The 17,777-nt window shown below is 38.1% G+C and overlaps 1 pseudogene; it reads left to right on the top strand.

Moving 5' to 3' along the window:
* The first annotated feature begins 363 nt into the window (after positions 1 to 363).
* Positions 364 to 17,777, top strand: part of LOC149218851 (uncharacterized) — an 89,154-nt pseudogene continuing 71,740 nt past the window's right edge.

Raw genomic sequence — 17,777 nt, 5'->3', positions numbered from 1 at the left:
CATTTCCTAAAATAAATAGGATACAATCTTAAATATGTCAATTATATAGTATCTTGAAGTTATACAAAGAAGCAGAAGAAGAAAAAAGATATCAATATAAATAGTAAAATAACTTTTGGATTTATTTTTAATCTTTAAAATTTTTAATTTCATATTAATTAGTATTATTTACATGAAAATTTTTATTGTTATTATTATTTTAGATAAGAGATGATGTGAGGGTTAAAATAGGTTAACCATGACTCATAGTTGAATGAAAATATGCATTGTGACGACAATTAAGTAAATGATAATATAGATTGCTCAGGGATCTCTGAGGAACTAGGGTTTTGAACAAGGGGCGATAGGAGCGTGCTAGTAACTATGGAGAGGATTGGAGGAGGGAGCTCCACTACCTCCTACAATAACGTGGTTTCAAACAGAAGCAAAGAGGCGAGTCTGAACAATTTCCGAAAACCTGTGGAGGCAAAGACAAAGACAACCGGCACTCACAAGCGAGAAAGCATGAATTCCCCTGAAAAGGAAGGGACCCATAAGGAAGCTAAGAGGGAAATGAATCTTGGAGACAACAGTCTGAGAACTAGGAGAATGTCTGCGATGGGACCCTGCAAGCCCAAGGCTAACATTAAACCCTGGGTGGTTTTTAATGATCCTACACTACATGCGCACAGAGATCACATGGCAACTTATGCGGTCATTTTCAAGTTCATGGGCATATGGCCCACTAAGAGAGCATTGTATACATGGATAAGAAACAACTAGAAATGGAAGGGAGAAATAAATATACATCTTGGCTCCAAGCGCTTCTTCACAGTGGTTTTCACTAACCTAGAGGACAAAGACAGAGTCTTCGAAGGAGGACCCACCTTCTATGTTGCGCAAGCCTTTACATGCGACCTTGGGTGATGAACTTGTTCTGGAGTGGGAAACGTTCACTTCGGTCCCAATATCGATTAGATTATACTCCTTACCTTTACATTATTGGCTACCGAAATCTTTGAAAGCTATAGGTAACAAATTATGGCATTTTATAAAGATATCAGAGGTGACTCTGCGAGGAAAATATACCTGCTTTGCTCACATATGTGTAGAGATGGACCTATTAGGAGCACTTCCAAATGAAGTCATCCTAGAAGTATATGACGAGGAATGGGTACAGGCAGTCGACTATGAACACATCCCATTCAGGTGTCATAAACGTCATGAACATGGGCACCTCTTCAGAGACTGCCCACTCAACAAAAGGGAGGACTACCCGAAAACTAGCAAAGGCAAAGACCCTGAAGGTTTACCAAAGTGGGAGGTGTTATAGACATTTTTTGGCACTACAAACCCAAGAATAAATGTCCATAAACCAAGGGCTCCTAAGTCCCTAAAGGTGTTGTTCCAACCCCTAAAAGAACAAGGTCAACTGATTACAACATCTCCCAAAAGTTCTCCATGAAAAACTACTCAGAACTGATCAAAATTGGACCATTTCACCTGCTCCATAGGAAAAGTAAGTTGCATCCCACCTCAATACACACAGTAGGTGAATTGCATTTCAGAAATCCCTTCTATATGGTGCGATGGGCGAGAAGGGACAAATGGCAGGGTCAATCCGCAAGGTGGAGAAGCATGGAATCTTCCAGAAACTTCTCCTATGACACTTGCCTCTCTGAATTTGACCAGGGATGAGTAAGAGATCACCAATTTCCATGTGGAATCAAGAACTATCAGAGGGAAGACACTAATCAAATCTCGAGATGACTCACCTCCCTTGCAGACATCTATATATGGATCCCTCATCCCAGAGATCCGGAGGCTAGAATTCTGCATCTTGTAAGGAATTGTTGTTGGTTTCTTGAGACAACATCATAGTGTTGGGTGATCTAAGCTTTTCATGAGGTGGAGAAGGGCTTTCTTGCTGAGAGGATGATGCTGGGTCAGAACAATTGGTTGTAATTCTCTTGGCTCTTTCTTGATTATCAATAAAACTATTCAAGTTTTCCTCCATACACTTGTGTGATTGATGTTTTATGCATTTGTTTGGTTAATATAAGTTTGATCCTATATTGCTTATGATAATAGATCCATGTTCTCGTATAGTGTTATGCTGCTTTGATTCTACAGGTACTCTCTGAAGCTGGGTACGAAAAAAAGTAGCAAAGGACTATCAGAAGAGAGAGGAATCGAGCAAGGAACCAGGCACAAGATAGAGGTTGGTCTCCTTTATTCTTCTCTCATCTATCTTTCATAAAGGAAGACGAAAGTGGTTTTTGTTTGTTTGTTTCTAAGATAGCTACCAGCCTTAGTGGGATTAACAGTTTTGCATAGACACTATTCCCGGTAACAAAATGGCGACTCCACTGGGGACCGAGTAGATTGTTTGTTCATCTACATTTGTTTACTTTATAAACTTACAGATGGAGCCTGAAGTCAAGCCAGCTAGCTCTCGAACTACATTTTCTATGCAAGTGCAAAGTAGATCAACGATGCTTTAGTTAATCTCCGGGTTTTGTTTATGAACTAAACAATTGATTTACAAGCTCTCTAATTGCCCTTATGGTGGCTCTAGTAACCTCCTTAGATCCACCCCTGTGATTGATTTACTAATTACCATTTGCTTTGCCTAAATCCCTGAACTGAACTGCAAACTGTGACCCGGAATTCAATCAAAGTCTCGTCCCTGGTCTAGTGCACTATCAGTTTTGTGAACTTCAAATCCAGCGCACTTCCCGACTGTAGTAGGTGCATTGCATTTCAATTTCACTGTGATACAGGTGCGCTGATCAGACAAGGCCTTGTTCCAGAATTTTGGTTTCTGTGTTCACTCTTTTCAAATCTATTTAGGAGTTTTGCTACCTGTAGTCAATACACCTATGTTCGAAACCCCTTTCCTTGCTGTTATTACGCCTCCATTGTGCAAGGAACTGTAAATGTTTTTATGTATTTTTTGAGTCATTTTCAGTTCTCCTTTACAAAGAAGTAGCGTAATTGTACTGTCGTTTCTTGATTTGAAAGTGTCGCAAGTGCCGTTTTCAGTCATAGAAGAGAATCTGATTGTTCTTGATAGTCGATTACACAATTACTATTGTATTTGATCTGAATTAATAGTTTTTCTAGTCTCGAAAGCAAGTTTTCAACTCCAAATCGCAAAGTGTTGCCATTGTCCTCATTTTGTTTTGAAAAGAAGCTTGTTAGTAATTGTCGCTTTGAAAAATAATTCAAATTTGCGCATTAGCTTTCTTTTTATCATTTACACATTAAGAAGTCTGAAAACAAATACATGCACGTGCATTTGCATTTAGACTGCTTGTTGGTTTGATTTAGGATAGTGCATATAGTGTGTGCTCTTTGATCTTGGTTGAAAGAAAGCCATCTCTCTTTCCTTAGTAGCTAGGATTTTCATTTGCAAAAAGAAGATTAAACGACTGTTTATCATCTTAGATTGCATTTTAGGAATTGTACATCTACATCACGCGGTGAACCTGAAAGGAAAATTTCTTAAGCAAGATCAACTATAAAATAGATTTAATGAATCTAAAAATGCTTTGGAACCTAACACACAACATTTCGAATTCTAGGCTAGAGACGTATTCCGAGGTCGTTAAGCCTGGTAACTATTGTTTTCACAGTTGGTTGGGTGATTCATCCACTTTGAGATGATAAGTGCTAGTACGGACTTGTGCTCCCACGTACCGACGAGTATATTTTGGGAGACCACAGTAGGCTTTATCCTTTATCTAGAGGAAGCTGTGTCTGCTACCCTATCAATCTCAATGCACTGAACACAGCATTCGGGAAGATAAACTACCCTACCGTAAAAAGTATTTTGCAGTTTTGCAATTGGTTTGGTAATCCCTCTGCGTAGATTTCCAGAGCAGTCCCTTTCGTTCCTTTTCAAACTCCTTAACGGAAAAGGTTCATCTCAGCACTTGTCACTTTAGGCTCATTAAAAATCGAAGGCGACTAGAGTCATCTCTTGTTTTTTCTCGACTCTTAAAAATTGAAAAAATAAGTTGTGTCAAAGCGTCTAAAATTTATTTTAAACGAAATAATTATCACCTTTCCTACGTTGATCTTAGGTTGAGGAAAATGGATTCCACCCACCAAGGAGTTCCCCCTGGAAGAAATCCTAGTCCCTTCTCCTCTTGGGGAGATGTTGGTGCCCCCCATATGGCCACATTGTCACTTCCAGGATTGATAATTGGCTTGCCCGTATGGATCTTCTCAACCTCCGTCGTTCAGAACACCGCGATTCCTGAACAATCGAGTCAGCAACTAAACGATTCCAGAGTTACCCCCCAACCCTCTACTTCGTCCAATTCTTCCTCTCCTCCTTCCTCTTCGCTTGATGAAGCTGGTAAAGCAAAAAATCAAGTACATGAGAAGAAGAAGGAAAGGAAGAAGAAATAGAAGAAGAAGAAGGTGCCAAAGGCGAAAAGGGGCAACCAAGCGTCGTCTAGCAAAAATCCACACACTGCACCGACCAGGCCTAAATCACCATGTGTCATCTGCAAAGGAGACCACTGTCATCGAGATTGTCCTTGCATCCCTCGGACCTTAAGGGACTGGTCTACTCATTTGCACAATCTGGTGTTGTCAGCCTCTGATGATCATGTTGAAAATACACCGTCAACTAGTGAAAGTGAAGCCCCTGGACAAAAAGGAAAATGTAAATTTCCTTGTAAACTGTGTGGAGGCGATCACGCCGTCCACCGTTGTCCCTTTTTAGAGGAAGATAAAAGAGTCTTGGATGACTGTCCGGTTTCACCATTACGGTTTCCTCCTAGATACAAGGAACTCTTATCGAGTTAGTCACTAGTTGAAAATCCGGCTGACATGCCCTTGTGATCGGCCGAAGCTTCTATCATTAACGATAAACCATCTGAATCCATACCAGATGAAAGTCAAAAGGTCGAGACGACAGTTGACCTGGTCATGCCTCCAGAGGATCAATCTTTAGATGATACAGTCACCAAAGACAACAAGAATGATACCGTTCAAATTCTCTTCGTAGACACAGACTCCGATGAACATGGGGGCAGTCTACCCATTCCTTTACTTCAGGAAGGAAGTTCTTCAAAGTCATACCCGTCCGTCTATTCGGTCCCACCTCCAAGCAACCTGGTTGTTTCCTTTGACTAGATTCTACTAGGCAGACCCCGTTTACCGGCTAGTATACCATTCCAAATCATCGCTCAAGTATATAGAATGGTCATGGTCGATACCATCATAGATGAAGGGGCTTCTGTGAGTATCCTTTCCTAAATTGCTTGGAAAGCGCTTGGTTCGCCATCGCTTTTGCCTGAAATGAGAAATCTAACAAGCTTTGAAAAAGGAACCAGTCGATCGTTAAGGATCCTTCCCGATGTGCCCATAACATTGAGAGGGAAAACCATTCACATGAATGTAATGGTAGTCCAAGGACCCCTGGATTATAATCTACTCCTTGGACAAGACTATATTTATTGCATGGGAGCCATTGTCTCCTCACTCTTTAGAGTAATGTGTTTTCCGCACGAAGGAAGAGTGGTCAAGCTCGTAGACCAAATTTCATTCCCCAGTTCACGCATAGAAAATAGTAATATACCATCCGAGAATGGTCTTTTTACGTAAGGAATGTCTCATTAATCCCCAGTCCATCCTCCTGATGAGCGCGAGTGATTCAGAGGGCATGACTAAAACCCAGGGGGCATGCACCCTGGCCTATTTCAACAGGAAAACTCCAGATATAAGGTAGGTTTCCAGGAAGGATATCTGACTAGTCTGACACTCCCATCCATTTAGGAAAAGGGGATTAGACTAGAATAAGATTCCCTCATCAAAGTTATGTGAGTGGAGGCTTCTGCACCACTCACATTCGCCTATTTTGGTAGACATCGCCGAAGAAATGTTTTGTTTGTGACACAAATAGAACAATCTTTGGTAACCTGAAAAAGGTATGCCTTTCCCGATAAAACAAATGTTTTGTCTGCAAATTGAGGGGTAATCTGAAAAGGTAGGCCTTTCCCGATAAAACAAATGTTTTGTCTGCAAATTGAGGGGTAACCTTGAATCTCTATTTCACTATACCTGGGGGCATGCAAACCTTTTGGTTTGCAAGTGAAGAGCGACCATTCATTTTTTTAAATTTGTAGGTCCTCTAACCCTCTAAACTCGTAGGATTGGTCGTTTCCTAACTTGCATAAAGAAAGGATGTGGGTCAAAGCTTTGAAATAATGTCGTTTTATGTATGAGACATCCTTATTATACAACTCGATTAATCGATCAATTTTATCACGGAATTTAAGCTCGTTAAAAAATAAACATAAGCCATGAGCAAGTGTTTCCCCCAGCGTTTAAGCTCATTAAAAAATGAACCAATTTCCGGTAAATAAACATCGTGAATGTAGTAATTCAACCTTTAAAGCCTTGGTCGTGTTCTCATCATCACGTCCACTTGATTGTTTACCCCTTTTGAGGAACAACTGCGAAGAGTGATCCTGTTGGCCGTCCTTGTAACACTGCCGTGATTGGAAAATTCCAAACCTTACCTAGAATCAGCTCCTACCTGAACCTATCACTCGTTCCTCAAAAACCGAGTCTCCTTTAAGCTCTTTTCAACTGACTCGTAAAATATGAAAAGATTGCCGAGCCATTGGCCTCTCCAGCTCATTAAAGTGACTAGAAGTGCTATCACTCCTTTAGATTTTAATATTTTTGGACCTGATGGATTATTACACAAAAAGATCGAGCGCTTGTCTTGTTCAGCTCGTTAAAAGTACCGAAAATTCATCCCTTCCGTATTATGTTATACTTTTTCGGACTTAAGGGATTAGATGATGAGAAAGGATTTTGGAGTTTCATTTACGTTCCTTTTCAGACTCTCTAAGATCGAAAAGCTCTGAGATATCTTTGTCGTTAAACTCGTTAAAACCTAATCCTGACAAAATAGTCCATAACAGACAAGAACGAGTTTCACTATCGCTAGGCTCGTTAAAACATAGCGATGGGTTTGCTCGAAGGGAAAATTATAGAACAAGCATATGTTATCATCCTCAAGCTTGGCAAAAATAAAGAGGTATTGGTTAGCAATAACTAGGGAAACATTTGGAAGAAAACTTGAAGAAACATTGTTGGTAGCAAGAAACTCTTGAACATGACACTTTCACTCCACATCCTAGTCGGGCTGGGTTGTTCCATTCACTGGTCATATCACCATGGTTCCATCATACCATCCACATTTGGGGTTAATGCTACCAATCCATCATGTCAGTGTCGCCAATATGTTCAAGAAAAGTCACTCAGAGAATTCACCTGTGTCTCACCCACTATAATACATTTTCTCTCCATTCTTTCATGACCGCCACCCTGAACCATATATCACCAGATTGTTTTCACCTCCATTAAAGTCATTTTCTCCGTTCTATGTCATTGATGTGGGATTCATTAAGGCCCTCCTATGACAAATCGCTTCTTGTCGACATCAGCTCATTATCCAAGAAGTCGATCTAGGAACAACCCTTTCAGTACTTTGAAGCTTGCGTGCCTCAATGGCAAGTTTCTCACTTCTAGTGACAGGTTTACATCAATGGCCTTTGACCGAAAGATTTTACGTGGTGTTCGATGCAAAGTCCCTTATTCACACCACGTGAATTGTACTGCAGTACCTTGAGGATCATTATCATTATCGGTGATTCCTCTAGCGCCTGTTAACAACTTACATCATTGGTTAGTAATGAGGCGATGTCTTTCCATGTTTGACTCCAGAACATCTCTCACATGGATTGACTTGTACTTTGATTGAAGATCGAACGAGATTGAAGACCCCGGATCTAGTTTCATCTATCCGGTTTGCGATATATATTCAGGAAAATAAAGTCATCAAATGTACATCATTGCTGCATGAATAATCATCCAATCTAAGGGATGATGTCTCTACCATAATCATCAGTCTACACTCAGATGATTGTCTATCCTATGTACATGAAAATGAATTTATAAAGTTGAGCATGGGAATGCCCGCCTCATCTAGATCATGAAAATATTATGAAGATAATGTATTGTATTTTATCTTATTACAGGTCTCCTTCCAGCTTGAAAGAACTTCGGATCCTCATGATAAAGCATTTCACCCGACATCAAAATATTAACGACCTCATGCTTTAGGGGGCAACTATTATAGACATTTTTGGGCACTGCAACCCCAAGCATAAATGTCCATAAACCAAGGGCTCCTAAGTCCCTAAAGGTGTTGTTCCAACCCCTAAAAGAACAAGGTCAACTGATTACAACATCTCCCAGAAGTTCTCCATGAAAAACTACTCAGAACTGGTCAAAACTAGACCATTTGACCTGCTCCATAGGCAAATTGCATTGCATCCCATCTAAATACACATAGTAGGTGTGTTGCATTTCAAAAATCCCTTATATGGGGTTTGATGGGCGAGAAGGGACAAATGGCAGGGTCAATCCGCAAGGTGGAGAAGCATGGAATCTTCCAGAAACTTCTCATGTGACACTTGCCTCTCTGAATTCGACCAGGGATGAGTAAGAGATCATCAATCTCCAAGTGGAATCAAGAACTATCAGAGGGAAGACACTAATCAAATATCAAGTTGACTCACCTCCCTTGCAGACATCTATATATGGATCCCTCATCCCAGAGATCTAGAGGCTGAAATTTTGCATCTTGTAAGGAATTGCTATTGGTTTCTTGAGACAACATGATAGTGTTGTGTGATCTAAGCTTTTCATGAGGTGAAGAAGGGCTTACTTGCTGAGAGGATGATGCTGCGTCAGAACAATTGGTTGTAATTCTCTTGGCTCTTTCTTGATTATCAATAAAACTATTCAAGTTTTCCTCAATATACTTGTGTGATTGATGTTTTATGCATTTGTTTGATTAATATACATCTCATCCTATATTTCTTATGATAATAGATCCATGTTCTCGTATAGCGTTATGCTGCTTTGATTCTACAGGTACTCTGTGAAGCTGGGTACGAAAACAAGTAGCAAAGGACTATCAGAAGAGAGAGGAATCGAGCAAGGAACCAAGTGCAAGACAGGGGTTGGTCTCCTTTATTCTTCTCTCATCTATCTTTCATAAAGGAAAACAGAAGTAGTTTTAGTTTGTTTGTTTCTAAGGTAGCGACCGGCCTTAGTGGGATTAATAGTTCTGCATAGACATTATTCATGGTAACAGGAGGGGAGGGGGAAAGTCCCAAAAAAAACCTAGCGAAAGCAAGATACTAAGTCATAACAATTTCAAAATTTTAGAAGACGGGGGGGGGAATGGAATGCACAAGAAAACAGACTATCAAATAGAGAAGGAAAAAGAGGATAGCATGGAAATCATAGAGGAATACAATGAACAAAAGGAGAACCTACTAAGCACTATGTAACTTGGAAGGGACCATGAGATGACCCCAAGCGAAGGAGGTCCAAAGGATCAAGACCTAGAGGAGATCCTTGACAGGGAGAACCTTGAACTAAAAAAAATTCTAGAGCAGGGAATCAGCAAAGGAATTGACTATCTACCTCAAGAGGAGTTTAACAGAGTACAACAACTATTCCTCCGAGGGTCTCAAACAAAGGTTGTAGGAGTCAAAAGGAACCATGACAGCCAGGCGAACATAGGAGTTAAAACAATGGAGATAATATCAGGACACTCCATGAAAAACCCAGGCAAGAAAAGAAGAAGAAAGAGACAGAATGAACTGCTGACAAAATGTTGAAAACTCGTGATTAATTCAGGTAAGATGAAAGATCTCACTAGTTACTCTTTTACAAACGCATCATTATGAAGCTTACAACATGGAACATTAGAGGACTAGGGAGTAAAAGAAAACAATGAAATCTCAGTAACAAAATAAAAGAAAAAAAACCAGATATGGTGTTTATACAGGAAACAAAATGCTCAGTAGATAAAATTAGAGAAATGCATAGAAAATGGATTATTAAGTATGAGTACCTAGAAGTCAAAGAAAATAATTCGGCTGGAGGAGTTCTCACTCTATGGAATCCTCAGAAATTTGGAATCTTGGATGCTGAGGTATCCAAAAACAACCTTTCAATGGTTATCCAACATTTGGGGGACAAGGATTGTTACATGACCACAAATGTCTATGGTCCTCAACTTCTGGAAGACACATTCAGGCTCCTCACCTCTCTGGAGGAGCTTAGAGAGAGACACCCAGCAATGCCCTGGATTCTAGGAGGGCAATTTAATATGATTAGATATCTCACAGAGAAAAAGGAGGAACCAAAACACTTGGTAGGGACTCAATAACCTTCCAGGCCTTCCTTAACAACATGAGAGTGGTGCATATGGATACAATAAATGGCATCTTCACGTGGAACACCAAGAGAGAACAATGTAAACTTTGAAACGGGAACTATTAACTCAAAATGAGAACTCTGCCCAAAAAACCCCCAAAAAACATAAAAAACACTACTAAAAACAAAAAGTGTGTACACTAGAAAGATGGTTTTTTTTAGGGTCAATTTTGAACATGTTTTAAAAATGGCAGTGAGAACGAATTTTTTGTGCAAAAATTGCTCAAAAAACAACTTGAAAATGAAAAGTGCTAATAATGGAACGATGGATTTTTTTTTAGGGGTTAATATTCAACATTTAAAAAAAATGTCGGGAGAACCGAATTTTTATGTGCAAAAATTGTCCAAAAAACACCCTCAAAACGAAAATTGTTGATGCTCGAATAACACTTTTATTTTTTTTGGGTAAATTTTCAACATTTTGGAATAACGGTGTAAACGATTTTGTTATGACTCCGAGAAACATTAAAATTTCAAAAAAATAATGAAAAAATAAAATTAAAAATAAAAACAAAAATAAAAACAATGAAAAAAACACAAAAAAAAAAAAATTAAAAAAACCAAAACATAAATAAAAATATATTTTCAAAACAAAACATAAAATTAAAAAAAAATCAATGATAAAAAAGAACAAATAAAAAAAAAATGAAAACAAATAAAAAAAATTAACCTATAAAATATAAGAATTAAAAAATTAAAAAATTTTAAAGAAATAAATAATAGGAAAAATATATTTTCAAAAAAATAACATTTTTTTTAATGTGGTAAACCATAAAAAAATTTGGAAAAAAATAAAATTAAGTAAAATAAACTATAAAATGAAGTAAAAATAGGAAATTTTAAAAAATCATTAGGAAAAAATAAAATAATAAAATAAAATTAAAAACAAACTAGATTAAAAAAATAGAAAAATAACAAAAAAACGAAATAAAATTTAAAAACTACAAAAATTAAGATGAAAAACATTTTCAAAAAATCCTAAAAAACAAAAATATGCTAAAATTAATAATAAAATAAAAACCTGAAAAACACAATTAAAATTAAAAAAAATAGATATTTTCAAATAATAAAAAAAGACGTTTAAAATTTAAAAGAAAACAATATATTTTTGATTAAAAAAAACATTTCAAATTTTATCTTAAAACATTTAAAATTTAAAATTTAAAATTTGGATTTGACAATGATTTAAAATTTTGATTTAAAAAATAAATAAGAAAAACATTAAAATTAAAAGACGCTAAATATATATTTGATATTTTTTAGAATAGCACTTAAAATATATATATATATATATATATATATATATATATATATATATATATATATATATATATATATATATATATATTACAAATATATATAAAATTAAAAAAACATTATATATATATAACAAAATTTATTCTTTATTTAAAAAAAAACAATTTTATCCGCCACCTCCCCCACGGGCGGCCGGGCAATGGCTATTCAATTCCGAGAATCGAATAGTAACTTTCTGTCCACCCCCATGGATAGTTGGGTGGTGGCTATCCGATTCCAAACGGGCGTTGGCTATTCGATTCTGAGAATTGAATAGCCACTTCCTAGCCAACCTCCAGGGGCAGTTGGCCGGTGGCTATCCGATTCTCGAAATCGGATAGCCACCACTCAGCTGCTTATGGGGGTGGCTGGGTGGTGGTTATCTGATTCTAAGAATCAAATAGCCACCGCTCGGTCGCCCGTGGGGGCGGTCGAGTAGTGGCTATCCGATTTTGAGAATTGGATATCCACCTCAACGATGGTCAAAGGGTGGTTATCCGATTCCAAGAATCAGATAGCCATCACCTAATCGGCGATAGGGGTGGCTATCTTATTCTTGGAATCGAATAGCGATCGCCTAACTGTCCATGGGGGTGGCTATTCGATTCTTGGAATCTAATAGCCATCGCCCGGATGCCCATGGGGGTGGCTATCCAATTCTCAGAATTGAATAGCCATCGCCCGATTGCCCATGGGGGTGGCTATCCGATTCTCGGAATCGGATAATCGGATAGCCACCCCCATGAGTAGTCGAGCGGTGGTTATTCGATTTCGATTACAGGAATTGATACTGTTATGCGTTCAATATTTGTAATATGTGATTTTCGCATAAATTTTTAAGTTAATCATTTTTTTTTTTTTAAAAGTGATTATTATTATTTTTTGACATGCAATTCATTAAAAAAACTATTATTTAACAATTTTTAGTTAAATTTTTCATACAAAATTTATGATTTTGACTTGTCAACTCTAGAAAAAAATTATGAAAACGTGTAGTATTTTAGTTATATTTACGTTAAAAATCGTTATTTGTATGTCTGTTGTTAAAAAATATTGTTTCTTAGAAACAATTATTTCATCTGGATTGAAAACGTAATTAAGGATGTCTAAATATGTAGAATATCGAAAATTCAAAATATCGACTCTAATTTAAAAATGCAAAACAATAAAAACCTCACTACAAAAAAATTAAAATTAAAATAAAAAAAAAAATATGAAGAAAATGACCACTTAAAAAATTATTAAAGTTACAATATAATTATTTACATTTCATACATTAGAAAGTTTAAAGTCAAAAAATAGGTCTTTTAAAAAAGGGTCTGATGCAGAATTACCAGTTTTTTAAATCAACATGAAAATCGCTACCATTCTAAAACACAATGTACATAAAAAAAAAAAATTAAGTACCAAAAACTATGCTGTAAAAAAACATGTGTGTTCTGCATCACTCATTTTCAAAATCAGGTCACTTTTTTGCTATCTCTACGAAATGGGTAATAGTATCAATTCCCATTTCAAAGTTTACATTGTTAGAGGATAAACTTCCCAAGTAGCCATGAGATTAGAAAGATTCATCATCTTGGAGGATCTCCTTCTCACCGGTCGCATCATGACAGCTTTCATCCTCCCTTTCGGAGGCTCGGATCACTGGCCCATCTAGCTAGAAGCTTCCTTTATTGGAGCCCCGAGGAATAGACCTTTCAGGCTTGAAAATGTCTGGCTTACTCCCCCTGACTTCATCACTAACATTGGAAATTGGTGCGTGGAAGAAATGCCCGCCCAAGGCACAAAAACATTCCTCCTGCATCAGACACTCAAACACATCAAGAGAAGCCTCCAAGAATGGAATAAAAATGAGTTTGGCAAAATTTTCAAAGCCGAAGGAGAAGTGGAAAAAAAATTACAGGAAATTAATCAAATTCTCATCACAAAAGGCTTCACAGAGGAAAGGAAAATGCAAGCGGACTCACTTCAACAAGAATGGTAGAAGAGATGCTAGCGGGAGGAAATCTTTTGGAGATAGAAATCCATAGTGCAATGGATTAAGAAAGGGGAGAGAAATACTAGGTTCTTTCACAAGTATACCATGGAACACAGGACACATAATTGGATCACAAACTTATAGATCCTTAAGGAAAAGAGCTAAATACTCACAAAGAAATGGAAGTTGTATTGGTTCAACATTTTCAAAGTATAGCAGAGGAAACCATGGAAGACAGATCTCAATTTACTAAAATTTTTACTGTGCATATTCCAAAAATCGTAACTAGGGAAGACAATTATAATCTCAATAGGCCAGTGATGGAAGAAGAGATCAATGAAGTAATTAAAGAGATGCACAATGGAAAAGCTTTAGGCCCAAATGGTTTCAATGTAGACTTCTTCAAAACGTGTTGGGAAACAACCAAATATAACATTCTGGATGTGGTGGAGGACTCAAGAAAATCAGGATCAGTTCTAAGAGCTCTTAATTAATCCTTCATAGCCTTAATCCCCAAACAGGAAAAAGCCATGACTCTAGACAAATTCAGACCCATAGCTTTATGCAATGTGGTGTACAAAATCATTTCCAAAGTAATTGCTAACATACTCAAACCCCTTCTCCCAACACTTGTGTCACAGGAGCAAACTGGATATGTGGAAGGTAGACAAATTCTCAACAATATCATTCAAGCTCAGAAAGTGGTGCATTCCCTCAAGACCGATAAGCAAGTAGGAATAATACAGTTGGACATAGCGAAAGCTTATGATAAGCTAAGCTGGTCTTATATCAGGGAAATTCTTAAAGCATATGGCTTTGACCACAACTGGATAAGATGGGCCATGGCTGTTGTCACCACTACCAATTGTTCAATTCTTCTTAGTGGATCTCCATCTAGAACCTTCAAACCATTGAGAGGCCTCAGAAAAGGAGATCCTCTCTCCCCCTTCCTCTTCATTCTCATGATGAGAGGAATGGGCAAAGGGATCATTTCAACCAAGGAGGAAGGAAGGATCAAGGGACTCAGACTCACTCATAATAGGGACACATTGACTCATCAACAATTTTTGGATGACACCATGCTGCAGGGTACACCCACAGTCAGGAAAGCCAAAGCTTTCAAACAAATCCTATATGAGTTCGCAATGGTTACTGGTACTGAGGTAAGCCTCTCAAAATCAAAAGTTTTCTTTTTAAACACTGATATTTCAATTCAAAAAAGTCTTTATAGAATTCTATGCTTTCAAAGAGATCATCTTCCCCCAAATTATCTGGGAATACCCCTTATTGACAAACCTCTGAGCAAGGAAGTCTGGGAGTCAGTAACTAATAAACTAAACGACAAAGTCTGTAAGAGGACAAGCAAATCCTTGAATTTAGCAGGGAGGCTAGTTCTCACAAAGGAAGTATTAAACACCATTCCAATTTACATGTTATCAGCCCTTCTGAAACCAACGGGAGTCTTATAATAAATCAAGAATATCTAAAGGGATTTTCTTTGGGGTAAAAGGGAAGAGAAAAAGAAATAGGCTCTGGTAGCTTGGGACAAGCTCGGCAAACCAAAAACCCATGGTGGTTTGGGTCTCCATGACTCGGATATTATAAGCAAAGTTTTGGGGGAAAAAATTTGGTGGAGATGGCTAAAGGAAGGGAGAAACCCATGGGCCAAACTCTGGAAACAAAAATATGCAATGGATTTGCAAGAAATAAACCGCATTAGAACGACAGACACATCAGGGGTTCCCATATTTGGAACAAGGTGTGGGAGAATAGAGTCTTAGTTCGGAAACACAGTTTCCGGGAGATCAGAAATGGGAATCTTGTCTAGTTCTGGGAGGACATCTGGTAGCAGGAACATAACCTTTGTAGAAAAGGACTGGATATCATAAAGAACGATACCATCAACAAAGGACTGAAAAATGTAAGTGACTATTGGGATAATTCAAGGGACACTGGTAAATGGAGAATTTGTAAGGTACGAGATTATAGGAGAGAGACCCCATTGAAAACCCAAGCTAAAGTTCTGGAAGCTATTCTGAAAAAGAGGAAAATTTTGACTTCAACCTCGAATTATCTACTAAGATGGGGGAGAAACAACGAGGGAATCTTCAACCCCAAAGAAGCTAAAAGAATATCCATGAGACTTAACTAACCAAGCCTTGACAAGACATGGAAAGACCTATGGCACAACCCACACTAGACGAAGATCAAACTATTCAGGTGGCTGGTTCGGCACAAAAATATTCTAACTTGGGAAAATATCAGAAAGATAGGTTTTGCTGGTCCATCATTTTGCCAACTATGTGGCTTGCAGGAAGACACTATGGATCACCTTCTCAACCTCTACTGTTTCACCTAAACCTTATGGAACTAGGTGGCCCATATCTTTAATCAGACAAATAGGAACGAAAATGACATCATTGATACTTTAAAGAACTGGAGGAAGGACTTCTTAGATAATGAGACAATAAACACAACTTGGATTCTAATTCCAGGATTTTTTATCTGGGATGTTTGGAAAGAACGTGATAGCAGGATCTTCAAAGATAAATCTGGCTTAGCACAAAGTATCATAACATATATCCTAAAATAGCTCAAAGAAACTGTCAATGTCCTTCGGAAGCAACGTCCTGAGAAACCCTTAGGTCATCAGGATTCTCACATTCTAGAGCTTTTGGGGCTCCAGTAACATGTCCCTTAGGGCAAAAATAATATAGAAAGTCACATATCAGAAGGAAAGCCTTTCTTGCAACCCCCTCCCCATGGCTTTTTAAAATTCAATATAGACGGAGCCTCAAGAGATAACCCTGGGGACACTGGTTATGGAGCAGTCATAAGAGATGAAGAGGGAAATATAAAAGTCATCTTTCATAGTCATCTAGGGAGGGCCACTAACAATATGGCTGAACTCATGGCCATTGAGCAATGCTTAGAGATTTTGATTGAGTTCAATTCACATAATACAATCATTGAGGCAGACTCAGAATTAACAATTAATTTCGTCAAATGACTAGGCACGGGCACTAAACCAGACAAAATCTTGAGACACTAGAGACTTTTGCAGGTATATTACCAAATTCAATCGCACCTAAGAATTCTATTAACCCTTAGTTTTGTACATGTGCACAGAGATGCCAACAGAGTAGCGGATTGGATAGCTAATGAAGGGGTGAGATGCACAAGAGACAACGAGTGCCGCTTGTGGGAGTTGGTCCCCACAAGACAACTGTCTGAGGGCTGCTACACTCTAGCCTGCATAGACAGGGAGAATTATTAGTACATGAAGGGGAATTAGCCCGTTGACCATTAAATAGATGGACGATAAGGGAAGCTTGGATAGCAAGTGGGTAGTCAGAAAAATTGTGACAATCTACTCAAAGTTGTGAGGTATTGGTTGAAATGGGTGGCTCAATTGAATGGATGGAAGTGGGTGAGGAGTTTCCAGGTTTTCCAGCATTAAATAAGTTTTTGGATTATCGGGCGTGCTCAAAACCCAAAGTGGTTTATTAGAAATGAACCCAATGCCACTAAGCATTCAGCACGTGGCTCTCGGAGGAGAGAGAATACCACCTTCATCAGTCGGGTATTCCTCATGCTTCTTCTTCACCAGATTTTTTCCTCAGCCATTGGATCACGTAGCCAAATATCGATGGCTTAGGTTCGATGTGCAGGTTAGTGGGTCCGGGTGATCCTTTTTCTTCCCTATCAGACCCAAAATCTTTATTCTGTGCTCTCTACTCCCCCTCTTTGGGTTCGCTAAAAGTTTTTTCGGGTCCACATGTTTTCGGTCCATTTTGACCCTCGACCGCTTGATCTTGGATCATAGTTCGGGTAGTGGAGGCGGTGTGTTTTGTTTTCTTCTTAGGCCCAAGGCCTGGTTCTCGAGATGTTGACTCTTTTCCCAAAGCTTGAAGTGATTTCTAAATTTTTTAGCCCTCTTTCTCTTTGGGTGCGCTGTATTTTATGTAATCTATTTTTTTAGTGCTAAGATAATAGAAGGACCAACACTTGCTTTAGCAAAAAAAATAAAATAGGTTAACTGTGGTCAAATTTCAAATTGATCAAATGTGGTCGAATGTCAAATTGTATTAAAGATTGTCTCAATATGAAAATCAACCATGGTCGAGTGTCACATTTAGACAAACATTGTCTCAAAATGAAAATCAACCATGGACACCCATGGCTAGTCGTATTC

This window comes from Pinus tabuliformis, chromosome Q (assembly GCF_031772625.1).
Source record: "Pinus tabuliformis cultivar Carrire ecotype Pingquan chromosome Q, CPIR1, whole genome shotgun sequence".
Lineage (NCBI taxonomy): Eukaryota > Viridiplantae > Streptophyta > Pinopsida > Pinales > Pinaceae > Pinus > Pinus tabuliformis.
This window is presented reverse-complemented; position numbering and strand designations above follow the sequence as displayed.